At 35.4% G+C, this 24,597-nt stretch overlaps 1 long non-coding RNA gene and 1 pseudogene across 1 annotated transcript in view; both read left to right on the top strand.

The window, feature by feature from the left end:
• Positions 1-24,141, top strand: part of LOC150022136 (uncharacterized) — a 61,290-nt gene extending 37,149 nt beyond the window's left edge. The window contains exons 3-5 of the long non-coding RNA XR_016509199.1: positions 2,754-2,869; positions 22,194-22,306; positions 23,502-24,141. This is a non-coding gene — a long non-coding RNA (uncharacterized LOC150022136). The remainder of the gene's footprint in view (positions 1-2,753; positions 2,870-22,193; positions 22,307-23,501) is intronic.
• Positions 8,936-9,521, top strand: LOC150022137 (large ribosomal subunit protein uL6 pseudogene; annotated as a pseudogene).
• Positions 24,142-24,597: the final 456 nt, after the last annotated feature.

Below are 24,597 nucleotides of genomic sequence, written 5' to 3'. Positions count from 1 at the left end.
GATGATTGCCAAAGGGGAGGTGGAGTGAGAGACTGGGTGGGAAAGGTGAAGGAATTGAGAAGTACACATTAGTACTTACAAAATAGTCATGGGTATGTAAACTACAGCATAGGAAATATGTCAATAATGTTGTAATAAATATGAATGGTCCCAGAAGGGTACTAGAAATATTGGGGGAATATTTTGTAAAGTATATGATTGTCTAACCACTATGTGGTACACCTTAAACCAATACAAAATAATATTGAATGTAAACTGTAATTGAAAAAAATAAAAGTAATAAAAATAAATAAACTCCCCAGGGGTCTTTGTGATGTCTTTGGACTTTCCACCATCTAATCTAAGCTTAATCTCTCCTCAATATGTCCTTCATTTTTCTACTTTTTGCACATCACCCCTACCTCAGTCAAAAATGCCTGTTCCATTAAGGCATTAGTTTCAGATGTTCAAAAAAAAATTGAGACAACTGTAAAAGAACAATAAAAAAAGACAACTAAATGAATAAGTTAAATAATTTCTTATGTTTGTAACCTTTCCGTCTAAAAAGCATTTACACATACAGTTTCTTATTTGACCTTTATAACAATTTTTTTAAATATTAGTAGGCTGGACATTATTATTCCCTTTTATAGATGAGAAGGTTGAGGTTCCCAGGAATTCAATGAATTATACTAGTCTACATAATAAGCAAAGGAAGGGAATTGGGGCACGCTGAGACACTTGTGTAAGTTTTATCCTTCTCACTTTATGACTTCATCACTGAGCCTTCTAAATCTTACAGAAACATTTAATTTGTCCAGGCATTAATCAAAAACATAATGGCTGTGACCATTGGTAAAAATAAGTGGTTTAAAAAAAATAAATTTTCCTTAGGTGGATGAGTACAGTAGTCAGTTTTTTTACTGGTGTAATTACAATCCTAAGAATTTATTGTGTATTTGAACCAGAATGTTCAGCTATTTCATACTTACACATGCTTATCCTTCTTACTTCTACCCTATATAGGTAAAAATGGGCAGAAATATAAACTACAGTACATATATGCTTTCAACCAGAGGGCCAAAACTAGAGATGTGGTAATTTTTGGAAATCTCCTCTCAAGACTCAAGGGTCTCAGGGAACTGGTAGTGTTTAGTAACCTTCAGTGGCAGTCTATCCTATTTGGAGGATTGAAATTGATGTTCTTCACGTTACCCAGCGAGAATCCCAGCCTGCGACCCCCTGTCGGTTGGTTGCCTAGGAGTGTGCCGCCCGCTACCAGAGGCTGATGTGTGAGCACCTGGTGTTGAGAGACTCATAAATGGGAGCAGCAGGGTTCTCACCTGCTGCATTGTTTTGAAGTTATTCTTCCAGATTGTGCTTTCATTTCAGTTCATTCTTCTTCTCCGTGTGCTGCCGCATGGCCTGGCTCAATTCTAAACATGCCTTTTTTAGCTTCTGAAATACAAAAATTGGTTAGCCACTAACTGATTTTATTTGTACTATAAAAGCTCTGGGACGGAATTTTGCAAACAAAGCTGAAAGCTATATGGGCCACACTGTATTCACTACCCTATACAAAGCGACCGAAATTATCAGAAGTTGAAGACCTCCCTCCAGGTGTTGGTCAGCCAAGCTTTCGCAGCAATCAATGGCGTCAGCAAAGCGACTTCACAGAGAAAGCGGAGAGGCGGCACTCTGTGAAGCTAATGAAAGTTAAGCTGCTGAGTCCTTCCTTCGCATAGGCGCCTTGCAAGACCCCGAGAGAGGGTCCTAGCAGTGTATTTATTTGGTCACACGTTTCTGTAAAATTCAAACAAAGGCAGTTAGCTTGCATTGTTTAAAGAGTCATGTTTCTCTCCACTCCACACTTCCTGGGTGTCTGGTGGCGTTGGAAGAGCCACAGCATTTGCGGGATCTGGGTTAAGAGAGGTGGAGTTGGAGATACACTTAGTTTAGTCTTGCTGGAATATATATATTTATGTAATTCCCCGGCATGTCCGAGTGCAGTGAAGTCATTGTGGTTCCATGTAAGAATAGCTCCCCGGGGTGCTCCTATGGCCCACTGTGCCAGCGCACCTAGCATGGTGACAGCAAATGCAACAGCAGAGATTGCCTCATGACAGGAAAGTGTCCCTGTGGAAAATTCTAATGATCATAAGACTTTTCAATTTGTCAGCAAAGAATTAGACTCTCATCAACATCTAGTGAATATAAAAGTAATCTCCTGTCAGGAATATACTGTACTTAATAATGCAGCATGTTGGGCTCTAAGCACACCAGCTACATAGCTCTTCCAATTTATTTTTCATGGAAATCACACAAAATAGAATTTATCAGAATTCCCAAGTTTATAGGGCATAAGCTATAGCAGAGACAACAGGAAGATTATTTGTAAAAATTCACATAGGAAAGAAACCTGATAGAGTTTCCCCAAATTTTATAAAAACCGTAATGTTTCTAAGACATTACTAATAATGATTTGTGAAGATGAAAAAAATTCAAAACTAAAAATAATGTGGAAACTATAAATATGAGTATCATGCTATAAAAATACTGAATTATGTTAATAGTTATTAAAATATAGACAATTTTGTCATATAAAGAAACAACCATAGAGTATTCAACCAAAAACTAAAGGAAAAAAGGTAAGTCTGTCAGAAAATTAATTAGTAAAATAAATCAGATTGTGAATTTATTTTTCTGGCATTGTAGATATGGTGTATTTGAACATGTTTTGTTAATTTGTCCTGATTTTTTTTTCTCTTTTTAAGGTAATGCTCACATTTGAACAAGTCCATCAACCTAACATTTTTGGGACTAAGAAGCAGTACAATAGATATATAATCATACCACATGTCTAAATACCAAAGTTATAAATACACTAACTGTAAGTAAAATATGTTCTTTAGTCTTGACCAGCATACCTCCATAATGATAAATGAGGGAAAAATGTTTAAAAATATTGTTTTTAGGTGACTAAAAGTTGGTCAAATGTGAGAGAGGACTGTACTTATTATATACAGCTGGCTATTCCATTAATGCAATAATGATTTATGGGTGATAATTACATAGAGCTGCACATAAATCATGAAATAAATATATTTAGTCATATTTTTTACTTTTACCCAAAGCATTATATATATTGTAATAACCAGCACTTCTAAATAATTTTTATTTTAGTAATAATGATGTCATCATCAACTTTTTTGAGTATTTTATAATATTTTATTAAATTCAGTTTGGAGAAACTTTGATGTCTTGGGGCAGTGGTGACTGAAATTTTTAGTAAACTTCTTAAAAAAACACTTAGCTTCAGAAATAAACTTAGAATTTTGAATATCATGTTCAAACATCACAAGGAGTCATATATGATAAGTATATTATTGTTATTATGGAAAATATTATAAAATATTTTAATTTTATCATATAAACAACTGTTACTTAATTGTAATTTATTCATCTTGTAAGACAATATAGAGAACCATACAGTGAGTAAAGAATCTATATTTATTATACTTTAAGCATTTATATCTCTATCTACACAAATTTAAGAATAATAGGAGTTGCTTGGTATTGAAAACTGTTTCCTAACTACCATTTAGTGCAAGTGTTGTGAACATCATGTTGATTTTTAGAATGTGAATAGAAGCATAGTGAATGAATGAATCCTTGGGACTACTTGAAATGATACTTGAAGAAGCCAGACTCTTGCAGTCATGCTTACACAGAGAAAATAATTGATAAGATAATCAGTCTTTTCTGTTATCCAAGTACTTTTGCTACTTAAATCCTCTTTAAACTTCAAAGCAATGCCCAGTAACCTTTTTTTTTTTTTTTGAGGACATGGAACATGCATATGGAAGAGACTTCCCTGTGGCCTGAAGGGTGTTAGTTGTGAGCTCACATGTGTTTGGGTTTACAGTTTGTTCCATGCTAGTGTTGCGTGTCGGTTCCCAAGTGACACAGGATCTGGGCTCTTTAGTAAACTTGTGTGTGTATGTCCAGAACAGGGGTTCCTCTTGTCCAGGTTTAAGAAAAACACACTAATTTTGTATTTATAGTTTTTTTTTTTTCTTAAAGTGGGCCCAGGAAATGTTTAAGCTTCAGCCTCCACAAACTAAGATTTACCCCTGGAGACAACTTCTGGATAAGCATTGCAAATTATATACATATCTGTTCACTACAACTCTTTTTCAAACCCCAAATGCCTAACTAGTAATTTTTATTTAAAGTTATAAACCTCTGAGAGAAAACACTGAAAAGTATCCAACAATAGAATTTAGAAATCTGAAAAACAGATGTGTGAGTGGTAACTGAATTAGCAGTCAAGGGAAAATGAAAATGTAAGATGTCAGTCAACCTTTGAGCCAGTTTCTTTCACATCCAACAATCATCTTCTCAGATAATTCTATTGGGTCTACCTTCAAAATACACCGAGAATCTCATCATTTCTCATTATCTTTACTAGTACTGGCTATTTTTGTGGGTTAAATTGTTGCTCCTAGATGACATTTTGAAGTCCTAACCTCTGGTACTTATGAATGTGACCTTATTTGGAAATAGGGTCTTTGTAGATGTAATCAAGTTAAGATGAGATCATATGGAATTGAGGTGGACACTAAATCCAATGACTGGCATCGTTTTAAGAAGAGAGAGATTTGAAGATGCAGACACACAGTGAGAGAAAATGGCGAAATAAAGACAGAGGTAAAGATTGGAGTTATGCTGCCACAAGCCAAAGAATGCCAACAATTTCTGGCAAATACCAGAAGCTGGAAGGGACAAGAATGAATTCTTCCCAGTAGCCTCCAGGGGGAAAATGGCCCCACTGACACCTTAATTTCACACTTGTAGTCTCCAGGAAGTGAGAAATTAAATTTTCATTGTTTAAGAAACAAAGTTTGCGGAGACTTGCAGCCAAGATGGAGGCTTAGACTGACATGCTCAGTCTCCCTCTACAACTAGAAAGGAATACAACTACCTCAAAACAAAAGATAACTAGAAATTCCAGAAAATAAAACCACACGGAAGTCCAACGTATGAAGTTATAAACCAGCGGCACTTGTCAGACAGGTAAGAAGAGCGAAAGTGGGCGGTGCTGTTTGCAGTAACACCAGGGACAGTGGCAAGGAGAGCAGTCCTGGCTGCAGTTGAGCCCCAGCAGCTCCCGACCCCAACGCTGGAAAAAGCAGCCACCGCATTGCCTCAGATGGTGAGGCTCAGAGGGCAGGAAGATGGATCCCAGTCTCCTAGAGGAGAATAATGGCAGGAATCCATCTTGGACCCCCGCCCCCACACAAAGCGCCACAGCACCTCGAAAAAGGTTGCGGATCGCTGCCAGTCACTGGGTTGTGACGAGTACACAGGCTCTACCCCCTATAGCCGGCCCAAGAAAGCAAAATGCAAATCTGTCAAAATGAGGCAGACAACTATAGAAATCCGGTGGCGCAGCTCACCAGGCAGCAGATGAAGAATCTGACAGATGAACAAATAAGAAATCTGTCAGAGGCTCAGTTCAGAGCCATTGTTATTAGGTGGCTTACAACATTAACAAAAGATTTGGAAAAAGACGAGAAAGGATTGAAAACCACTCATACTGAAAAAAACAAAAACACATATGAGACAAATGGTGAGGAAATAAAATCCAGAGTTCAAATCAACAAACCAGAACATAGAGAAGGAACAAACAGTCAACCAGTGTGGAATGAGGAAACAGGAAGCAAGGAAAGTGAGAAGAGGATCAGCAACCTCTGGGACAGCTATAAGAGATTAAACATAAGAATTATAGGATTGCCAGAGGGCGAAGAAGAAGAACTAGAAATTGAAAAATTAAGTGAAAATATAATAAAGCAGAATTTCCCAAGCTTGAGGAAGGAATAGACTTATAGGTCCAGGAAGCACAGAGAGTTCCAGAAAAACTGGACCCAGGGAGAACCACTCCAAGACACATTATAATCAAATTGTCAAAAGTTAAAGATAAAGAGAAAATCTTAAAAGCAGCAAGAGAGAAGAAAAGAATCATGTACAAAGGGGTCCCAATTAGACTATCACCTGACTTCTCAAGGGAGGCCCTGCAGGCAAGAAGGGACTGGCAAGAAATATTCAAAGTAATGAAAAGCAAAAACCTACAACCACGAATACTCTATCCAGCAAAATTATCATTCAGAATAGAAGGGCAGAGAAAGTGCTTCCAGGACAAAGTAAAATTGAAGGAGTTCATTAGATCCAAACCACTATTATATGAGATGTTAAAGGGACTGGTTTAGAAGAAGGAGGATCAAAACTATGAAGACTAAAATGAAAACTGCATCACAACAACCAACAACAGAAGCTAGGGAATTGAAACAAAGGCAAACTAAATAGGCAACAAGAGTGGAAAAAGAACTATAGGTATGGGGAGAATATTGGGGAGAGGTCAGCAGGGAGGGGAAAAGGGAGGGAGATGGTACAGGAATTAAGAAGCATAGTAGGAGGGAGTGGAGTAGACAGGAAGAGGTTGAGAAGAACTATATGCACAACCAATGAACATGGACTAAAAGGGGGGAACAACTGGAGGGAGGGGGACCACTGGGTGGAGGGGAGCAGAGGGAAGGGAAATTGGGACAACTGTAACAGTATAATCAATAATACATATTTAAAAAAAAAGATACACAGTTTGTGATAATTTGTTATGGCAGCTCCAGGAAACAAATATACCTACCCTTATTACTTGCCTGGACTAATGAAATAACTCCTAATTTTTCTTCTTCTACCCTGGCCTTTTGTTCACTCTATTTTCAACATGGCACCAGTGATCTTCCTATAATATAAATCAGTCCATGTTGTTTCTATACTTAACACCCTGTATTGACATTCTATTTTCTTTAGAGTAAAAGCCAATGTCTGCACACTGGCATACAAAGTCCCACATAATTAGAGCCACCCAACCCTGTCATCAATCTGCCTTTCTCAGCACTTCCTACAGTTTTCTTCCCTCTACTCATTCCACAAAAGCCACACTGGCCTTGTGGCTATTCATCAAACAAATAAGGTAGGTTCTTACCTCAGAAACTTGGCAGGAGTTATTTTTCTATTCCTTCCATATCCTTGCCATGAATATTCTCTTGGATAACTCCCTCCCTTCCATCAAGTCTTTATCACAGTTCACACTCTCACTAAGACCTATCATGACTATCTTTACTAAAATTGCCACCTGCCTTTCATCTTCTGACACTCTCTCTCTCTTTACCCTATATAATATGTTTTTTTCCATGACACTTACTATCCTTAACATATTCAAGAATTGACTTAACTATTATGTCTTGTTTATTGACTGTTTCCTACACTCTACAAACCCCTTGAAGAGAGGGAATTTTGTTTTGTTTACTGTTATATCCCTAGTGCCTCATCCTTGCCTGGCACATGATAATAAATATTTGTTGAATGAATTTGTTGTATTGATTGAAGAATCTCAAAAGCATGTTAATCTCCATCTGAGAATCCCAGAAATACTAAAGAACTCATGAATAGCAGAACTTGTAGAAATAGGAGGCATTTGGGACTGAGATGAAAAATATGTATGAAACATTCTGTAAATAGCTAAATATTTATTGAGGGTTTACCGTGTACAAGGCATTTTGGGTTGCTGAGAAAACATACCACCATTATTGTTGGTGCACCATTACTATGAGATATCTAGGACCAGAATTAGTACTTTAGTTTGGTGATCAGAGAGCACTGGGACAAGGAGATTTTTGTCATTTAGGAGAAAATCCCACTGTGGAAACTATTCTCAACTGACAGGACCCATATTCCTCTGAAAATTTGGCTTTGATGAAGTTTCTGGTCTTATTTTTGCCTAATCAAGCACCCACCTAGGAATTCCCATGGTTTATTAAATCAGAAGAGACAGATTACATTTGACATTTTCTCAAAACATTTTAAGATTCCACCCCCACCTTGCCTCCACCCAGCCATTTTATTTTCAGCTTGTGAAGGGGGCCAGCAGTTCAACAACACCAAAAAGCTTATTGGCTCACGCAATTACTTGATTTCCTCTCCTTGAAAATGTCATGTACATTTTAAGCACATTGACAAGCAAGTTTGAAATACCTGTCACATTTGGAGATGCTACAAGGAAAAATGGAGCACTGGATTAAAAGCTGTTATTAGGTCCAATCTTTGTGATACTTTTTTCAATTTTCAATGTAGAAACAACACTTTCCCCACATATTCTCACCTCCCAATGTTTTCTGAGACACATTGTAATAATTAAGATTTTCTCAACTTCAACCAATAAGAACTTCTATTAAAATTTATTGAAACAGTATAGAAATGATTATTTTCACACTAGAAACCTAGTGGATTCCAAGAAAGTTAATTCGTATGTTCAAAGGCATTGCCATCTCTTGCTTTTTCATTTTTGGAGATAGTGCCTTCCTCCTATGAGTAATAAGATGACTGTATGAAGTCCAGGAAACACATTTAGACATGAAGACACCAGAGGAAAAGAGACTGTTTCTTCTTAAGGGTGGTTAGGGGCAAAACAAAATTTCCCAGAAGCCATTCCAACTCTCTGCTCTCTATATCATATCATCGGATCACATGTTCTTTCTGAATCAATCACAGACAATTATGATTACATGATATTAAAAATCTAGGATGGAATAAATGAAATGATTGTTGGGGAGTTAACTACACTCTTCTCTTTCCTTTCACTTGTTTCTGACTGGCCACTTTTTTTCTTTTGAATTTGGCTTTCCTCCTTTATGGCTGAAATCAGTTTGATGAATTAGAATGTGCCTGTTCCAGACCACTGTTAGCACCATTGCAAGGATTTATTGTTTCATCTTCAATAATTTAAATTAAATGATAATCACAAATTTGGGATTATTATCACTTCTTGCTTTCTACCACAATACACCTTCATTAACAGACAATTCAGAGCAAGCTCTTTGTCACATCTACTGTGAGGATGGAGAGCATTCTCAGCACTCAGGCTGTCGACTGTCAACATTGCACAAAATGTCGACATCATTCTAAAGGGACGCACAGTTACTGTGAAGGGCCCCAGTCTCACCCTGTGGAGGGACTTCAATCATATCAATGTAGAACTCAGTCTCCTAAGGAAAAAAAAAAAAAAAAAAAAAAGGAGGCTCTGGGTAAACAAATAGTGGGGAAATAGAAAGAAACTGGCTACCATTCACTTTATGTACAGAACATGATCAAGGGTTTTACACTTGGCACCCGTTACAAGATGAGGACTGTGTACGTTCCCTTTCCCATCATTGTCGTTACTCAGGAGAATGGTTCTCTTGCTGAAATAAAAGTTTTCCTGGGTGAAAAATATATCTGCAGGGTTTGGATGAGGTCAGAAGTTTCTTGTTCAGTATCTCAAGCCCAGAAAGATGAGTTGATTTTTGAAGGAAACGACATTGAACTTGTATCAAATTCAGCTGCTTTGATTCAACAAGCCACACAGTTAAAAACAGGATATCGGAAATTTTTTGGATGGTATCTATATTTCTGAAAAAGAAATAGTTCAGCAAGCTGATGAGTAAGATCTAAGTTGCCCAACTACAGGAACAGTAAGATGCTGAACTATTCTTCAAACTTATTTACGCTATTTTAAAGATGTAATAAAAGCCATATATTAAAAAGAGGAAATTGTGTAAGAGTAAACAAATGACAGTCTGCCAGTCTCAATTTATGCATTAATAAATTGGAAGTTATTGAGTTCCTATATATAATTGAGATCTATTAGTTCTATTAAATAAGATAATATAAAACCATGCTAAAATTTTAAACATTATGCAAACCTACAGTCATTGAGGATTTAGACAGGTTCAGTGTTAAAAACCTTAACAGATATTTTATTTGACCCTGAAAATAATTTTGTGAGGATAGTATTATTGTTTCTGTTTTAAAGATGAAAACGTTGAGGCAAGTTTAAGTAACTTGCCCCAGTAAGTGGCAGAGCTGAAATTTGAGCTACACCCTTGCTTGTGTGACTTGAAGTTCATGTGCTCAACTGCTGTGCTCTATAAATATACATAACTGTTATTACTATTTCAGAAAATTCATTCATATATGGCATTTTTACTATTCCTCTATTAGGTTCTATAATACATTAATCAAAAAATATTTGAGTACATACTCTATGTTAGATATTAGGCCAAATGCTGAGAAGGATCCAGATAATTATATGATGTGCTTCCTGTTTTAAGGAGGTTGTAATCTAGTCAGGGAAACTAAAATAATTGATTATTCAAAGCAATATAAAATAAATATGAAGAGACTGGCACAGGCAATAGCAGCTGCAGAATGTATGTACTACGAGAGAAGGGGGTTAAGGATGTGGGTAGCCTGAAGCTTCAAGAAGAAGTGGACTTGAGCTGAACAGTAGAATGATCATAGGAAGTGAGGATGAGGAAAGATGTTCCAAGCCCCTCAGTATGGATCACCAGAGCACACAGCCTGGAATAAGAGCTGTGGTGAGAAGTAAGTCAGGACTAGAAGGTGGATGTAAAGAAACCGGAAGGTTGATGTTGATGAGGTACCACTTTAAGAAAAGTTGCACCCAGAAAGAAACTATTTTCTCAGGCTCAGGGGTTGGGGTTGGGGAGACTGGCCCACGTAATAAGTAAGAACTCCTCTGACAGGGTAATGGCGGGGTCAGATTTTATCATTTTCAGATTTGATAAGACTGCTTCTCCATGCTTGTTCTCTTCCCATAAAACTCTTTGTGTCCACATATTTTAATATTTGCAAAAGGACTTTATGGAAAACATTTAGCTCTCTAAAAAAGCTAAGGTTTAGGAGTTTAAAGAAAAGCAAAAACTTCCCTCTTAATACTGTAATTTCTTAAGAGAGACTCTCAAAGACCATTCCCCTCTCTCATGCATTACCCCACCCTTTCAGATGCAGGGATTTATGTCAGGGTTCTTGAACTTCCTTGGATTAAATAAAAATATTTTACAACTTGAATCTCAGTTTATCCACTTCAGGATACTTAAAGCTCTCCCTCTCCACTGATACCTCCCCCTACTCTCAGCCACACACACAAAAACACCAGATTTCAAGTATAAGAAACATTAAGTCCCACCTTATACTTTGTCTCAGAAGTCCCGTTGTAGACCAGAACTATTAAAATATTAGTTTCAAGTAAGTCATAAAAAGATTTAAAATACATAAATAAAGGTTAAACCTTTTAGAATTCCCTTGTTTTAATTTTAGCCACTTTATTGAACTGTATATATATAACAGCATATAATAAGTGTGTTCAACTGGATAATTAGACTCACATAATCAAGATACTGAATGTACCTATGTCCATAGCATTGTTATTTACAATAGCCAAGTGCTGGAAACAGCCTAAGTGCTCATCAGTGGATGAATGGATCAAAAAACTGTGGTGCAATTACACAATGGAATACTACATAGCAGAAAGAAAGAAAGAAATCCTACCTTTTGTGACAACATGTTATGCTAAGTGAAATAAGACAGGCAGAGAAAGACAAATACCATATGATTTCACCTAATACAGGAACCTAATGAACAAAACAAATAAAGGAACAAAATAGAACCAGAGGCATGGAAACGAGGAACAGACTGACAGTGACCAGAGGGGAAGAGGAGGGGGGAGGAGGAAGAAGGGGAGAGGCAGGGAAAGACGAGGAAGGGTCTAGTCAAAGAACTAATATGAATGATCCATGGACATGTTCAACAGGGTAGGGATTGACTGTGTGAGAGGGGGGAGGTGGGTGGGGCATGGGAGAATAATGGGAAAAATGGGATAACTGTAATAGAACAATTTTTAAAAAAGGAAAATAACTTAAACTGAATATTTCTTTAACATCAAAGTTTCCTTAAATCTATCCCTTTCCTACACCTCTGTCCTTAGCAACTACTAATCTGTTTTGTATCACTCTAGATGAGTGTTGCAGGCATCAGCAATTTGCCTCTTAATTAGTGAATAATATTCCATTGTGCTATTATACCAATGTTTGTTTATCCATTCACCTATTACTATTGGCTGTTTCCAGTTTGGGCTATTATATATAAATCTGCTATGAAAATTTGTGTATAAAGTTTTGTATGGGCATATATTTTTAATCCTTTACATAAATGCCTTGGGGTGAAATAACTGGATTATATGGTAGATATATATCTAATATTTTAATAAAACTGCCAAACTGTTTTCCACTGTGGTTTTACCATCTTACATTTTCACCAGCAGTGTATGACAACTTCAGTTCCTCTACATCCTTACTACATTTGGCATGGTCAGTTTTTATTCATTAACATTCTCGAAAGCCTAAATTGGTTTTGGCTTTAATTTGCATTACTTGATGAATAATACTGTTAAGCATCTTCTCTATATTTATTTTCATTCATATATCGTCTTTCATGAAATCTATGATCAAAATTCTTTTATATTGGCTTTATTGGGTTATTTGTCTTCTTACTGAATTGCAAGAGTATTTTGCATAATCTGGATACCAATCCTTTCTCTTCTTTGTTGCAAATATTTTTTCCTAGTTTTGGCTTGCTTTTTTATTTTCTTTGTAGAAAAATAAGTTTTCAACATTAATAAAATCTAATTTATTGATTTTCTATTTTTGTGTCTTAAATAAGAAATCTTTGCTTAATTTGAAGTCATAAAGTCCTCCTCTTATGTTTTCTTCAAGAAAACTTTATGGTTTTACGTTGTATGGTTAGGTCTATGATCCATATCAAATTATTTATGTGTATGGTGTGAGGTAAGGGTTGATTCTTATTCCTCATGAATATGCAGTTCTTCCAGAATCATTAATAAAAAAGACTTTTATTCTTTCAAGCAATTGCTAAGATAACTTTGATAAACCATTGTCCATTTATTTGTGGGTTTATTTTTAGAGTTCTTACTAAATTCCATTGATCTGTATGCTGACTTTTTTGCAAATATAACACTACCTTGATTACTTACTATAACTTAATAATATCTTGAAATCAAGTGATGTTAGTCATCCAATTTTGTTCTTCTTTTAAACATTATTGGTGTTTTAGATCATTTGCATTTTTATATACCTTTTAAAATCCTTTGTCAATTTCTATATTTTTATTGAAAAATATTTAGTCTTCCAGTACATAAATATAAAATACTTTCCATTTACATGGTCTTATTTAATGTCTGTTATTAATTTATGATTTTCCTTAGAATCATCTTGCATATTTTTTTTAGATTTATTCTAATATATTTCATGCAATTTTGGCACTATTTAAAATAAAAATTTAGTTTTAAAATTTTATTTTCTTATTGTTTATTGCTAATATTAAAAAAAGATAACTAACTTATGTCTGTATTGCCAATTCAAGTGTCATAGACTAGAAGAAGTAAGCAACCAGAAGTCCACCTAGACACACAGTCTATGGATAAGACAAACTTTTGATAGAACTGTATATATTTATGATAGAGAAAATTATAACTTGTCAATCAAATCCTGCTTCTGATTCAAATTAATTTACCTCATCTTAAGCTGCACCAAGTAAAAACAATAAAAGGCAACCCATCAGATATTGTTAATTTTTTAGTCTTATAACAACATTAGATGTTAATGACCATTGTACAGATGAAGAAACTGAAGATAATACTTAAATAACTAAGGCCACCGTCATAAATCAAGTAAGCCATAGTCAACCAGTTTTATACAGTGCTTCTTACGAAGTTTGCTGAGACCTTCTCTACAGAGTTGAAACTAGTAAATTCATTTGCGTATATTTGTGAACTTTCACATATTAAAGCATAATTCCCCTCATATAAGAAGAGTATTTTAGGAGTTCAATCTTAGAGCAAAACATCTAAGAGAAAAAAATAAATTCTAGGAACTAAAGTGTTGAAAAGCATATTGGGTTATGACTTAATGGGAACAGATTTAAGTTACATTTTGAGGCCAAGTGAGGGAAGATGCTAGAAAGAAAGGAGCTTAGAGATTAAATAAAAAAGACAGAAGCTAGGATTTTACTCTCATTGCTATGCTGTACCTTCTCCAGGAGAAGCAATGAGATTATTAGTTTTATTCTGCTATCACAAGAATTAAGAGACACAAAGTCTCCTAACTAAACACTGTTTATAAGTTCAAAACTAGGATAATTTTATTCCAAAGCTCAGACTTTTTCCATAGCACACCCCTTTTTCCACCCAGTCTCACCAAGGATTTTCTTTGGAAGCAAATTGAATACAGTAGAATGAAGGTTGGGTAGAAAAAGTAAAGATTCATTATAGAAATGCAAAATTGATTGAACAACGGAGTTTGACATATGTCCCAGCAAGGTTGGCTAAATTCAGGGAAAAGAATATTACTCTCGGGGTTGACAAGGAAAGAACCAACATTACCTCTTCTCTAGATATTCCGAGTTTGTTGGCAGTGGAGGAAATATCAGATGATGTCTCAGCAATACCAAGTTTTCAGAACATGAAAGAAAAAGCCTTAAAAAGTACTAAAGAGAGACTCTAGTTCTTTATAAATGCTTTACCCTAGATTTTCTATCCAATTCACCAAATTACAAAGGGAAATGGAAATTTATGGCTCCCTCTGCCCTCATATCTGATCTTATCTATTAATTTACAATAAACGGTCAGCTTTGACAAAACTGTAGCATTTTAAATCTATTTGTATTTTTAAGTCAATGATATGCCTATTATTGAATTTCAAACATTCTGAAAGAGTCACAGAAAGAATTTTGGGGTCATTTCATTTCTTTAGGAATGAATGAGAAGGCCAAATTTCTTTGAGTGAAGTTGCTCCAAACCTAAGGGAGATTAAATGTACTCACTCCTTGACTGATAAAACAAATATTTATTAGAGTCCTTCTTATGTAGTCAGAAAGCACTATGCAGTTCTAAGTTAGAATTAAAGGGCTGTTTGCATTTCCACTTCATGGTCCTGTAGCTTTATCTTATTAGAAACAATTTCTATTAATGAACTCAGAAGCAGATGGACCTCGGCAGTAGAGTAAAGTGTTATTTTCAAGATTTAGAAAAAAAAATTAACTAAAAATATCCAGAATTTGAGCCAAGCAAGTACTAGCCTTCTTGGACATTTAATATTTTAAATATATACTTTCTGACAGGTTTTGGTGCTACCATATGAGCTCACTTATGAAAAGAAGGAAAATAATATCAGGCTGTATACATATTTTTTTCAATAAGAATACTATGGTGGTTAGATTTTATTCATTTTGCTTCTGTGTTCACATAACACAAAAACATTGCAATGCTATGAAGTTTTCTTACAAAGTCATGTAGTTCACATTCATTCAGCAGTAGGTGCTAAGGAAGGGAGAGAGGAAAATAATTTTTAAATATGTAGGCGGTTCCACCTGCTATTTCACTTGAGCTTATATAGTCTCTACTATTCCCGTAAGTCTTGAAAGCATTTGAATAATTCTTAAGTATACATACATTACACAGAAATTGTCTCCAACAGAACTATTTCATTTACACACAAACCCATATACACTCTATTTTATGGGTAATTAAAAGGATTTTCAAAGCAATTTTAACTGACTTTTACTTATGTGCTAATTTTTTAAAACCCTGAACCAAAATCTTTGTGACATATATTTCAAGCCAGAATTTTTTTAAGTTGTCAGTTATAATGAAAGAAAAGTTTACTGAGTTCAACTCTGGACTTATCTATTGATAATTTGTATTAAAAATAACAATTTACCTACAGAAATAAAAACAGTATTTTCTAGCTAACTTTTAAGACATATGTATTCAAATACATAAAGTTCAGCAAATTCTCAACAAATGTACAAAAGTGATTCAGTAATGTACGTATTTTAATGTTTTCCCAATTGAAATTCTTCCACTGACAGGGAAGTAACACATCCCATCATCAGTTCACAATGTCCATGCTAATACTTGTTAGTGCTAATAAAAAGGACAGTATCAGATTCAGTGTTTGTTGCTGCAATAGCAAAAGTTAGAGTCAAGTAAAAGAGAGAAAAATGGAGAGAGAGATCTAATACTAAGAAAGTAGAAGAGACAGTTAGCCTAAGAATTCATACTTTGTGTCAGCTGAGATTTTTTTCCTTGACTTTATTATAAGTTTATTAATTTTATCACTTCCTATATTCCCAATGTAGCAAGGAACACTGCTTTGTTGACATACATGCCTCACTGGAAAGTAAGATTCTTTGTTAAAATGTATCCCTCACACTAGGAAAGTCACCTTATATTTGAATGCTCATGAAGTCTTTCATATTATACTTGTTTCTCAATTTTCTTTTAAAAGCAGAATATTATTTATTCAATTTTCAACCTCACTACATGCTTGAATCATCCAAGAAAATTCTAAACATGCCAGTGCATAAGGCTGTTTTCCAGATATTCTGATTTAATTTGATTTCAGATGGACCCTTGGCATTGTAAAAAAAAAGTAAGCATCTCAAGTGATTCTAATGTACAGCCAGGTGAAAAACTACTGCAGAATCTCAATATTAGTTTTAGACACTTAAAAATGTCACCACATCAAACCAAGTGTAAAGTGGCAAGGAAAGTAGATTTAGTAATAGTTACCTTGGGTATGAATTTATGATTATAAATGTTGGATTTCATGGTAAGCAACTTTCTAAAGATGGTTTTAAAAATATACATTGAATGATAAATTGTAGATAACTTGACTATAAGTACATAAAACAACAATAACAATGTGCAGAACATTCATTGAGTACCTAATATAGACAATGAACACAAAAAGAGAATTTTCCTGAACTTATACAAATGGGCACTAGAGACATGGTCAAAACTCCCAGTAAAATCATTACACTAAGATGTTAAAAGTGATTAATAGCAACAAAAGGAAACATGGCTTATACCTTATTTGTAACACCCTTATGGATTTTAGTTACTGTTCTAAGAACTTAGATCTTCATATACATGATATATATCACTTAACAACAATATTTTCATTTAATCTTAGTTATGAAATTATTTATCAAGATGTGACATTAATTCAAAATTAATATTAATACAATCAATATTTTATCTTTAGATTTTTTAAAAAATTATTTCAAAAATGTTTTAGCTACTAAATTTTTTCTTATGACTTAGTATTTCATTAGTAAATAATTCTAGGACTTCCGGCCAAGAGGGAGGCTTAGACGGACACGCTAGGTCTCCCTCTACAACTAGAGAGGAATACAACTACTTCAAAACAAAGGATAACTAGAAATTCCAGAAAATAAAACTACACGGAAGTCCAACATATGAAGTTATAAACCAGCGGTGCCATTTGGGCAGGTAAGAGTTAAAGAGGGCAGTGCTGTTTGCGGTCGCACCTGGACAATGGCGGCGGGGAATCCCGGATCCGTCAAGCCCCTGGCGGTGCGCGACCCCAGCGCTGGGGAGAGCAGCCGCCGCATCGCCTTGAACAGTGAGGCCCAGGGGGGCGGGAGGACGGATCCCGGTCTCCTAGCTGAATAACTGTGTGAATCCATCTTGGACCCCCGCCCCCAAAGAAAGCACCACAGGGCTGCGAAATAGGTCGCGGACAGACAGGCACCAGTCGCTAATTTGTGACGCGTACACAGGCACTGCCTCCTATAGCCGGCCCAAGAAAACAAAACGCATCTGTCAAAATGAGGCAGACAACTATAGAAATCCCGGTGACACAGCTCACCAGGCAGCAGATAGAGAACCTGACAGATGAACAGATAAGAAACCTGTCAGAGGCTCAGTTCTGGGCCATTGTTAACAGATGGCTTACAGAATTCACAAAAGAGCAGGAAAAAGATATGAAAGAAGCGAAAAACTTTCATAACGAAAGGAACAAAACCGCATACGAGACAGAAGGAAAGGAAATAAAATCCAGAGTTCATTTCAACAAACTGGAATATGGAGAAGGAACAAGCAGTCAACCAATGCAGCGAGAGGAAATGGGAAGCAACAATGAAAGGATCAGAAACCTCTGGGACAGCTATAAAAGGCCCAACATAAGAATCATTGGTTTGCCAGAGAGCGAGGAAGATGAACTAGAACTTGAAAAAATGAGTGAAAATATAATAAAGGAGAACTTCCCAGACTTGGGGAAGGGAATAGACTTGCAGGTCCAAGAAGCAAGGAGAGTTCCCAAGAGACTGGACCCAGGGAGAACCACTCCAAGACACATTATAATCAAAATGTCAAAAATTAAAGATAAAGAGAGAATCTTAAAAGCAGCAAGAGAGAAGAAAAGAATTATGTACAAAGGGATCCCAATTAGACTATCAGCTGACTTCTCAAGGGAAACCCTACAGGCAAGAAGGGACTGGCAAGAAATATTCAAAGTAATGAAAATCCAAAACCTACAACCACGAATACTCTACCCAGTGAAATTGTCATTCAGAATAGAAGGACAGAGAAAGTGTTTCCAGGACAAAATAAAACTGAAAGAGTTCATTAGATCCAAACCACTGTTATATGAGATGTTAAAGGGACTGGTTTAAAAAAAAACAGAAGCTAGGGAGATGAAACAAAGGCAAACTAAATAGGCAACGAGAGTGGAAAAGGAACTGTGGGTACGGGAAGCATATTGGGGGGAGGTCAACAGGGAGGGGGAATGGGGAAAGGGAGGGAGATGATATAGGAATTGGGGATCAAGGTAGGAGGGAATGGAATAGACGGAGAGAGGTTGGGAGGAACTGTATGCACAACTAATGGACATAATCTAAAAGGGGGGGACAACTGGAGGGAGGGGGGCCACCGGGTGGAGGGGAGCAGAGGGAAGGGAAATTGGCACAAATGTAATATTTTAATCAATAAAACACATTAAATCTGAAAAAAAAAATCTAAAAAGCTGAAAATGCTAGGTATTTAATTTGTCAATTGTATGTTGAATGAATGGAGGACATAAAAGCTCTGTATCTTCTTATTTTTCCTATATAAATATTAAGCCCTTTTTTCCTCATCACATTATCTCAGTGACAATCAGAGGAATATACTGGCGCATCTGAAAATAAATTTATTAATGTGGCAGCAGCTCTGAGCAAACCCACTTCAGTCTGTTTGTACCTTGTTCTATTTCATTTGCCCTATGAGAGATTAATGTCATCTAACAATACTAGCAAACACATGCTTCATTGCTATGTGCTAGGCACTATTCTAAGCATGTTACATATATTAGCTCATTTAAGAACCCCATTAGTAATGAAGCTTCAGCTTACATTGTACGGGTCATCATTATTTATAAATTCTAAAAAAAAAAAAAAAAAAAAGAAAAAAGATTTTAGGCAGAGCTGATTATATCCAATTGGCTTCCAAGAAATATATATCAGAAAACTAAATCACTAATTGTATTTTAAATATTCAGAAGTGGTTTGTGGAACAAAAGTAGTTGCAAAGGCATTATTCACAATGATCTAACTCTTGATGAATTCAAGAATGACTCTGCATTCTAATTTTTTATTTTTCTCATGATTTTTCTTATTTTCATGTTTTTCACCATTCCCTCTAATGAATAATCTTCAATAATGAAGCCAAAGTTGACTTCTTATACCTGTTGCTTTGACCATACCATCCACTTTCTGTAATCTCAATGGTATTTTAGGTCAAAACCACTCACCTGATTCAAAGACATTGCAAAGGCTGCCCTGGCCATTGCAATATACTTTTGCTATCTCCCATCCCCTTTCCCAGATTCCAATCCTCTCAGGCTCACTTTCTGTCCATCTCTTCTTCCAGCCATCCCATTCCATTTTTCTAACTTTTTTTTCCAAACTGCCCATTGAGGATAGTTTTCTACCTCCATTCCTCTTGAACTTAAAAAAATGGGTCAATGAAAGTCTTTCTTAGTAGAAAACTTATGCCAGTTTCCTTTAGCCTTTTTGTTATTAGAGAAGTTCATATATATCCCCTCAAATTCAAATGTTGAAGTCCTAACAGTACCTCAAAATATGACCTATTTAGAAATAGGATTACTAAAGTGGTAGTTAAGTAGGTTAAGGTTCTACTGGACTAAGGTGAAGCCCTGCCCCCATATGACTAGTGTGCTTTATGAGAAGGGGACATTTGGACACATACAAGCACTCATGGAAAACAGCATGTGAACACGATGGCAGGGATCAACAATGAATCTGGGAGTCAAATGGCAAATACTGCCAGCAAGCCACCAGAAGCTAGAAGGGAAAAAAACATGGAACAAATCCTTCCTCAGCCTTCAGAAGAAACCAAGCTTGCTGACATGGGAGCTTAGACTTTCAGCCTCTGGAACTATGAGACCATGAATTTCTGTTGTTTAAGACACCCACTTTGAGGTGCTTTGTTACAGGAGCCTTAGAAAACTAATATAGAAACTAAATACCTAGCTACTTTATTAATGTACTTCCTTTTCTACCTCTATACATAATGGGCACTTTGAACCAGTTGTCTTTAGAAATGACTACAGTGGGAGGGAGCTGAATAGTAGGATGGATGAATCACTGAATCAAACAATGGAGAGACTTAGTATAAAGTTTTCTTTCCCCCTCTTTCTTGCAAAGCAAATTTGGGGATGATTTGACTTTACCAGGTTGATTTTCTCACCTGTCAAATGAGATAACAACACAAGCTATTAACATGAGGTAGTATAGATACAGAGAGTCTGGGCTCTAGAATTAGACAGAGCTAAGTTCCTTGTCAGCTCATCTACTTAATACCAGTATAAACTCAAGGAAACCTTCAGGTTGTTACTTCTTTTGTAACAGAATTAAATCTCCTGACTCTAGATATGGGAACTAGACCTAAGCTGAACCAGTAGGATAACATCTTCTTAACCATGGCAGTTTGTTCACCAGTAGGCAAGATACCTAAACCAGGCCAATAGGCACACTGTGGATGGAGTAGCTGGTAGAGGGATAGGATCTTCTGTCATGTTACCTCAATTGGGAAATTGAGCACAATCATCTCCTAACTATTGGACCTTAGGCAAAATCTCTTGACCTAAGTCTGTTTTTCTTATTTGTTAAAAAATTGGATACTAGTAACTTGTTCTTGGGAATTTTGTGTGATGTACAGTTTTCAAGACAGCTCCAGAAATGAACTATTATTAGTTATATTCTTATATGTCCTTTCTAGGTTGGTCATGTTGGAGGTGGCTGGGAAGAGTCTCTATTCTCTCAGATTACAGAACAACTAGAATGCGACTCCAGAGATGCCAGTAGCCACTACACCAGAACCCAGAAATTAGTAAGAACAGGAAATATTTAAAAAGACGGTTCTGGGACTGTCTGATCCTCTCTTCTAGTAGTAAGGTCCCCTTGCTTCAAATTTGTGATCTATTCTGGAGTCTACCAATAACTCTTCTTTTCCCATTTAAGTTATTAGAAGTTGAATTTCTGTGATTTATATATAACTTAATCTTTCTTAGTCTCTTTCTTCATCAATAAAATATAATCAGTAATAGTGACTACCTCATTGGATTATTGTGAAGATATAAAGTTCTTAGCACAATGCCTGGCACATAATAAACTACTGATAATAATAATTATTGATTTTACTACCACTTAGAGTTATTAAGAAATTATAAATATATAAAAATATTTTGGAATATACCTTGAAGCATATAAGGATAATATTATCTGACAATAATAAAAGTTAATTTTGATAATCTTATATAAGGAAATTTACTGTCAAATGGCCATTGTTCTTGCGCAAAGCTTCTGTGGGTTCTGCCCTGTACATATTTGATTAAAATTGTGCTAATAAAAAACTTCCTTTAGTTGTATGTTAAGAAGAAGGAAAATAACTTAATACATATGCCCATAATCAGCTCATGACATTGGCACTCATATACCAAAGTTGTACAGGAATAAAAATTCCAAATACACTACTTCCTGGGCATATTATTTTAGGACTCTGAAACTCGATTTTTAATTTAGGTCAGCATATTTATTCTCAGTTTTCCTGTGGTTGTAAGTCAGAAATCAAAAAGATATAAGTATTTTTCTGATAAACATTACCCTATTGATAGCCAACCTCCGCAACACCATTCCCAGAAAATATCCAAGAAAACTAAGCTTAGGAGCACTGAGCAAGGTGTTTCAAGTAGGAAAAACAGTCAGTGGTAGAGAAAGAACTTCACTGAATGGGAAAAACAAAATTTCCACCTTACATTTTGGATTGAAATGGAATGAAAAGTGACAATAATAGTCATTTTTTCTTATTAAACCTAGAATTTCTCAACATTTCCTTGATGGTGTCTAAGTGACTGTTGTCTAAATTTACATTTCAGTGATTGTCAAAGGAAAAAGTTATTTTAAGAATGGACGGTTGCTAACATTTTGTGAAGAAGACAGTGCCTGGCAAAGAAGCTAATGCCATCACTTTCACCCTGAATTTCAAAAGGTTGGTATGAACACATATTCTAATTTTTTTCCTCTCAGGTGATTTAATACATTCAACTGGCCTTTTTTTTTTTTAATTTAAAAATATATTAACATTAGATTTAAGTATAGTGTCAACAAGGTAACTTGAAGTCAGGTCATTCTTGTTGTTTTTAGATGTTAGATTTGGAAAACCTATTTAACTTTATAAATTTAAAAAGCAGTATAAATGACAAAAAATCAAAAACAGAACTGAACATAAAAGTTTACCTTGATCTTTTGCTCAGCAAAATACTCAGAAAAGCAGTGTAATGATTGATGTTACTTAAAATACCTTAGAAATCTATATTTTGTTTTGCTATGAATATTGCTATAAAAAATTGAAAATTTATAGCATCCTTCTGGATGATGATAAGATGTTAATTTTCATAAGTTATTTTACTCCCATGTCACCTGTTAATACTAATTTGTCTATTAGTAAATAATATATTTGCTTTGTTTATCCCTTCTGTCCTCCTGTGTGCATAGTTGTTTTAAAATATTTGTCTTTTTATTTCTATGAATACCACATTTTAAAATCCACCCAACAAAGAAATATTATCTTCAAAGCATTTTTAAGTTTAGGGTACAATGGTATAATTCTTGAACAGAAAGTTAAGCTCTCTTACTGTAATTTTCAATTCACAGTCACAGTATTAAAAGAGAAAATAACATTTTAAACTTGATGAAACAACGAAAGTATTAAAAGGAGGACTTGATAAAAATCACAACTTTAGTCACAAAGAACTAAAGTTAGAGTAAATAGCACAATGAGGGCTGAGATTGCCTCTAGAAATACAATGAAATGAGGTCAGGGAATATGACAAAATATCAGGACATTCTCTTCCAGCTTTGTTCATTCTAGCTGTTTTCTAAATCATGCTTCTGGAATGAGTGCAATTGTTTACATTTCAAGTGTTTGGAGACATAAAACTGACAAATATTTTGCAAAAATAAAAACTTAAAAAATCTTATCTCCTCAAGCTCACACCACTATTAATAAGCAGAGTATTGGCTTAACTGAAATTTTTAATAGTTAAAAACTGAATCAACCCATGTCCAACTTTCTCTACTCTAGAACCATAGAAATCTTGAAGGTAAAAATTAATAAAAACTGAAAAACCTTAAGTAAATTTGAGAATAACAAAATATTGTTATTTAACAACAATGTTTCCTAGGTGGTAGAGTCCTATTAAATGGAAGATCTTCTGGTCCTGCAGAGCATGTTAATGGATTTGATTATGCAACGGTTTCCCTGGGAACAGCCACTAGAGATAGTTTGGTTGTTGTGCATGGTGAGACAGCTTTGATGCTCAGAAGGAAGCAGGTGAGGAGGGAAGATGAGAAGGAAAATGGAGACAGACCAACCAGCCAGTTTTCTGAGTTCCAGTCAGTATGAATTGTCTTGAGACAGATTTCAGTTATATAATGGCCTGAAGAACATAAAGCCTAATATTCATTTGGGATTTCTTTACTATCTGTAATGAAACAGTGCTTCATCTCTCCAAGAAAAGTCGAATGGCATGTGAATACCCCTGTGGGGAGGGTGGCTTTATGGAAATAAAATAAAAGGTCTCATTTAATAAAGTGAAGAATAACATTCTTGCAGTGGAAGAATGTATTCATTGAAAGCTTTAGGTGCTTACTGCATGAGCCTCTCCACAGGATTGCTTGAAAAATTCTAGCTGGCCATGTAAAGTAGGAAGCAGATCGCTGCTTGGTCATGCCTTTAAATGAGACCACAGGCACGGCTAACAGACTACAGATTCATCAGAGAGCTTGAGCCACAAGCACCTAGTTAATCTGTACCCATAGAGACTGCAAGATTAAAAATGTTTATTGTTTAAAATCTCTGTGTTTTGGAGCAATTTATTGCACTATGCACACATTAGTATGCATATAAGTAACCCATATCCTAATTGAGAGTAACGAAGAAACTTGGCACATCAGGCACTACTCAGAAACCCTCAAATTACATACATACTGAAAGTGCTAAATCTTGCATAAAACAGAAAATCACATTACTAGTCTTAAACTTAATTTCTTTCAAGTTTCCAAGGTGATGCTACTCACACAATTGATTAACTTCTTTGAAAATTTAGAAGCTGTGGGGACTTCTGGCCAAAAATGAAAACATAGACAGACATATTGTGTCTCCCTCCACAACTAAGAAGTAATACAACTACCTCAAAACTGAAACAAACAGAAGTTCCAGAAAACTGAGCTGCATGGAAGTCCAACAAAGATATAAAGAAGAAATACTCATCCAGACAG

Source organism: Furipterus horrens, unplaced genomic scaffold, assembly GCF_987537825.1.
Source record: "Furipterus horrens unplaced genomic scaffold, mFurHor1.1.pri manual_scaffold_1, whole genome shotgun sequence".
NCBI lineage: Eukaryota > Metazoa > Chordata > Mammalia > Chiroptera > Furipteridae > Furipterus > Furipterus horrens.
This window is presented reverse-complemented; position numbering and strand designations above follow the sequence as displayed.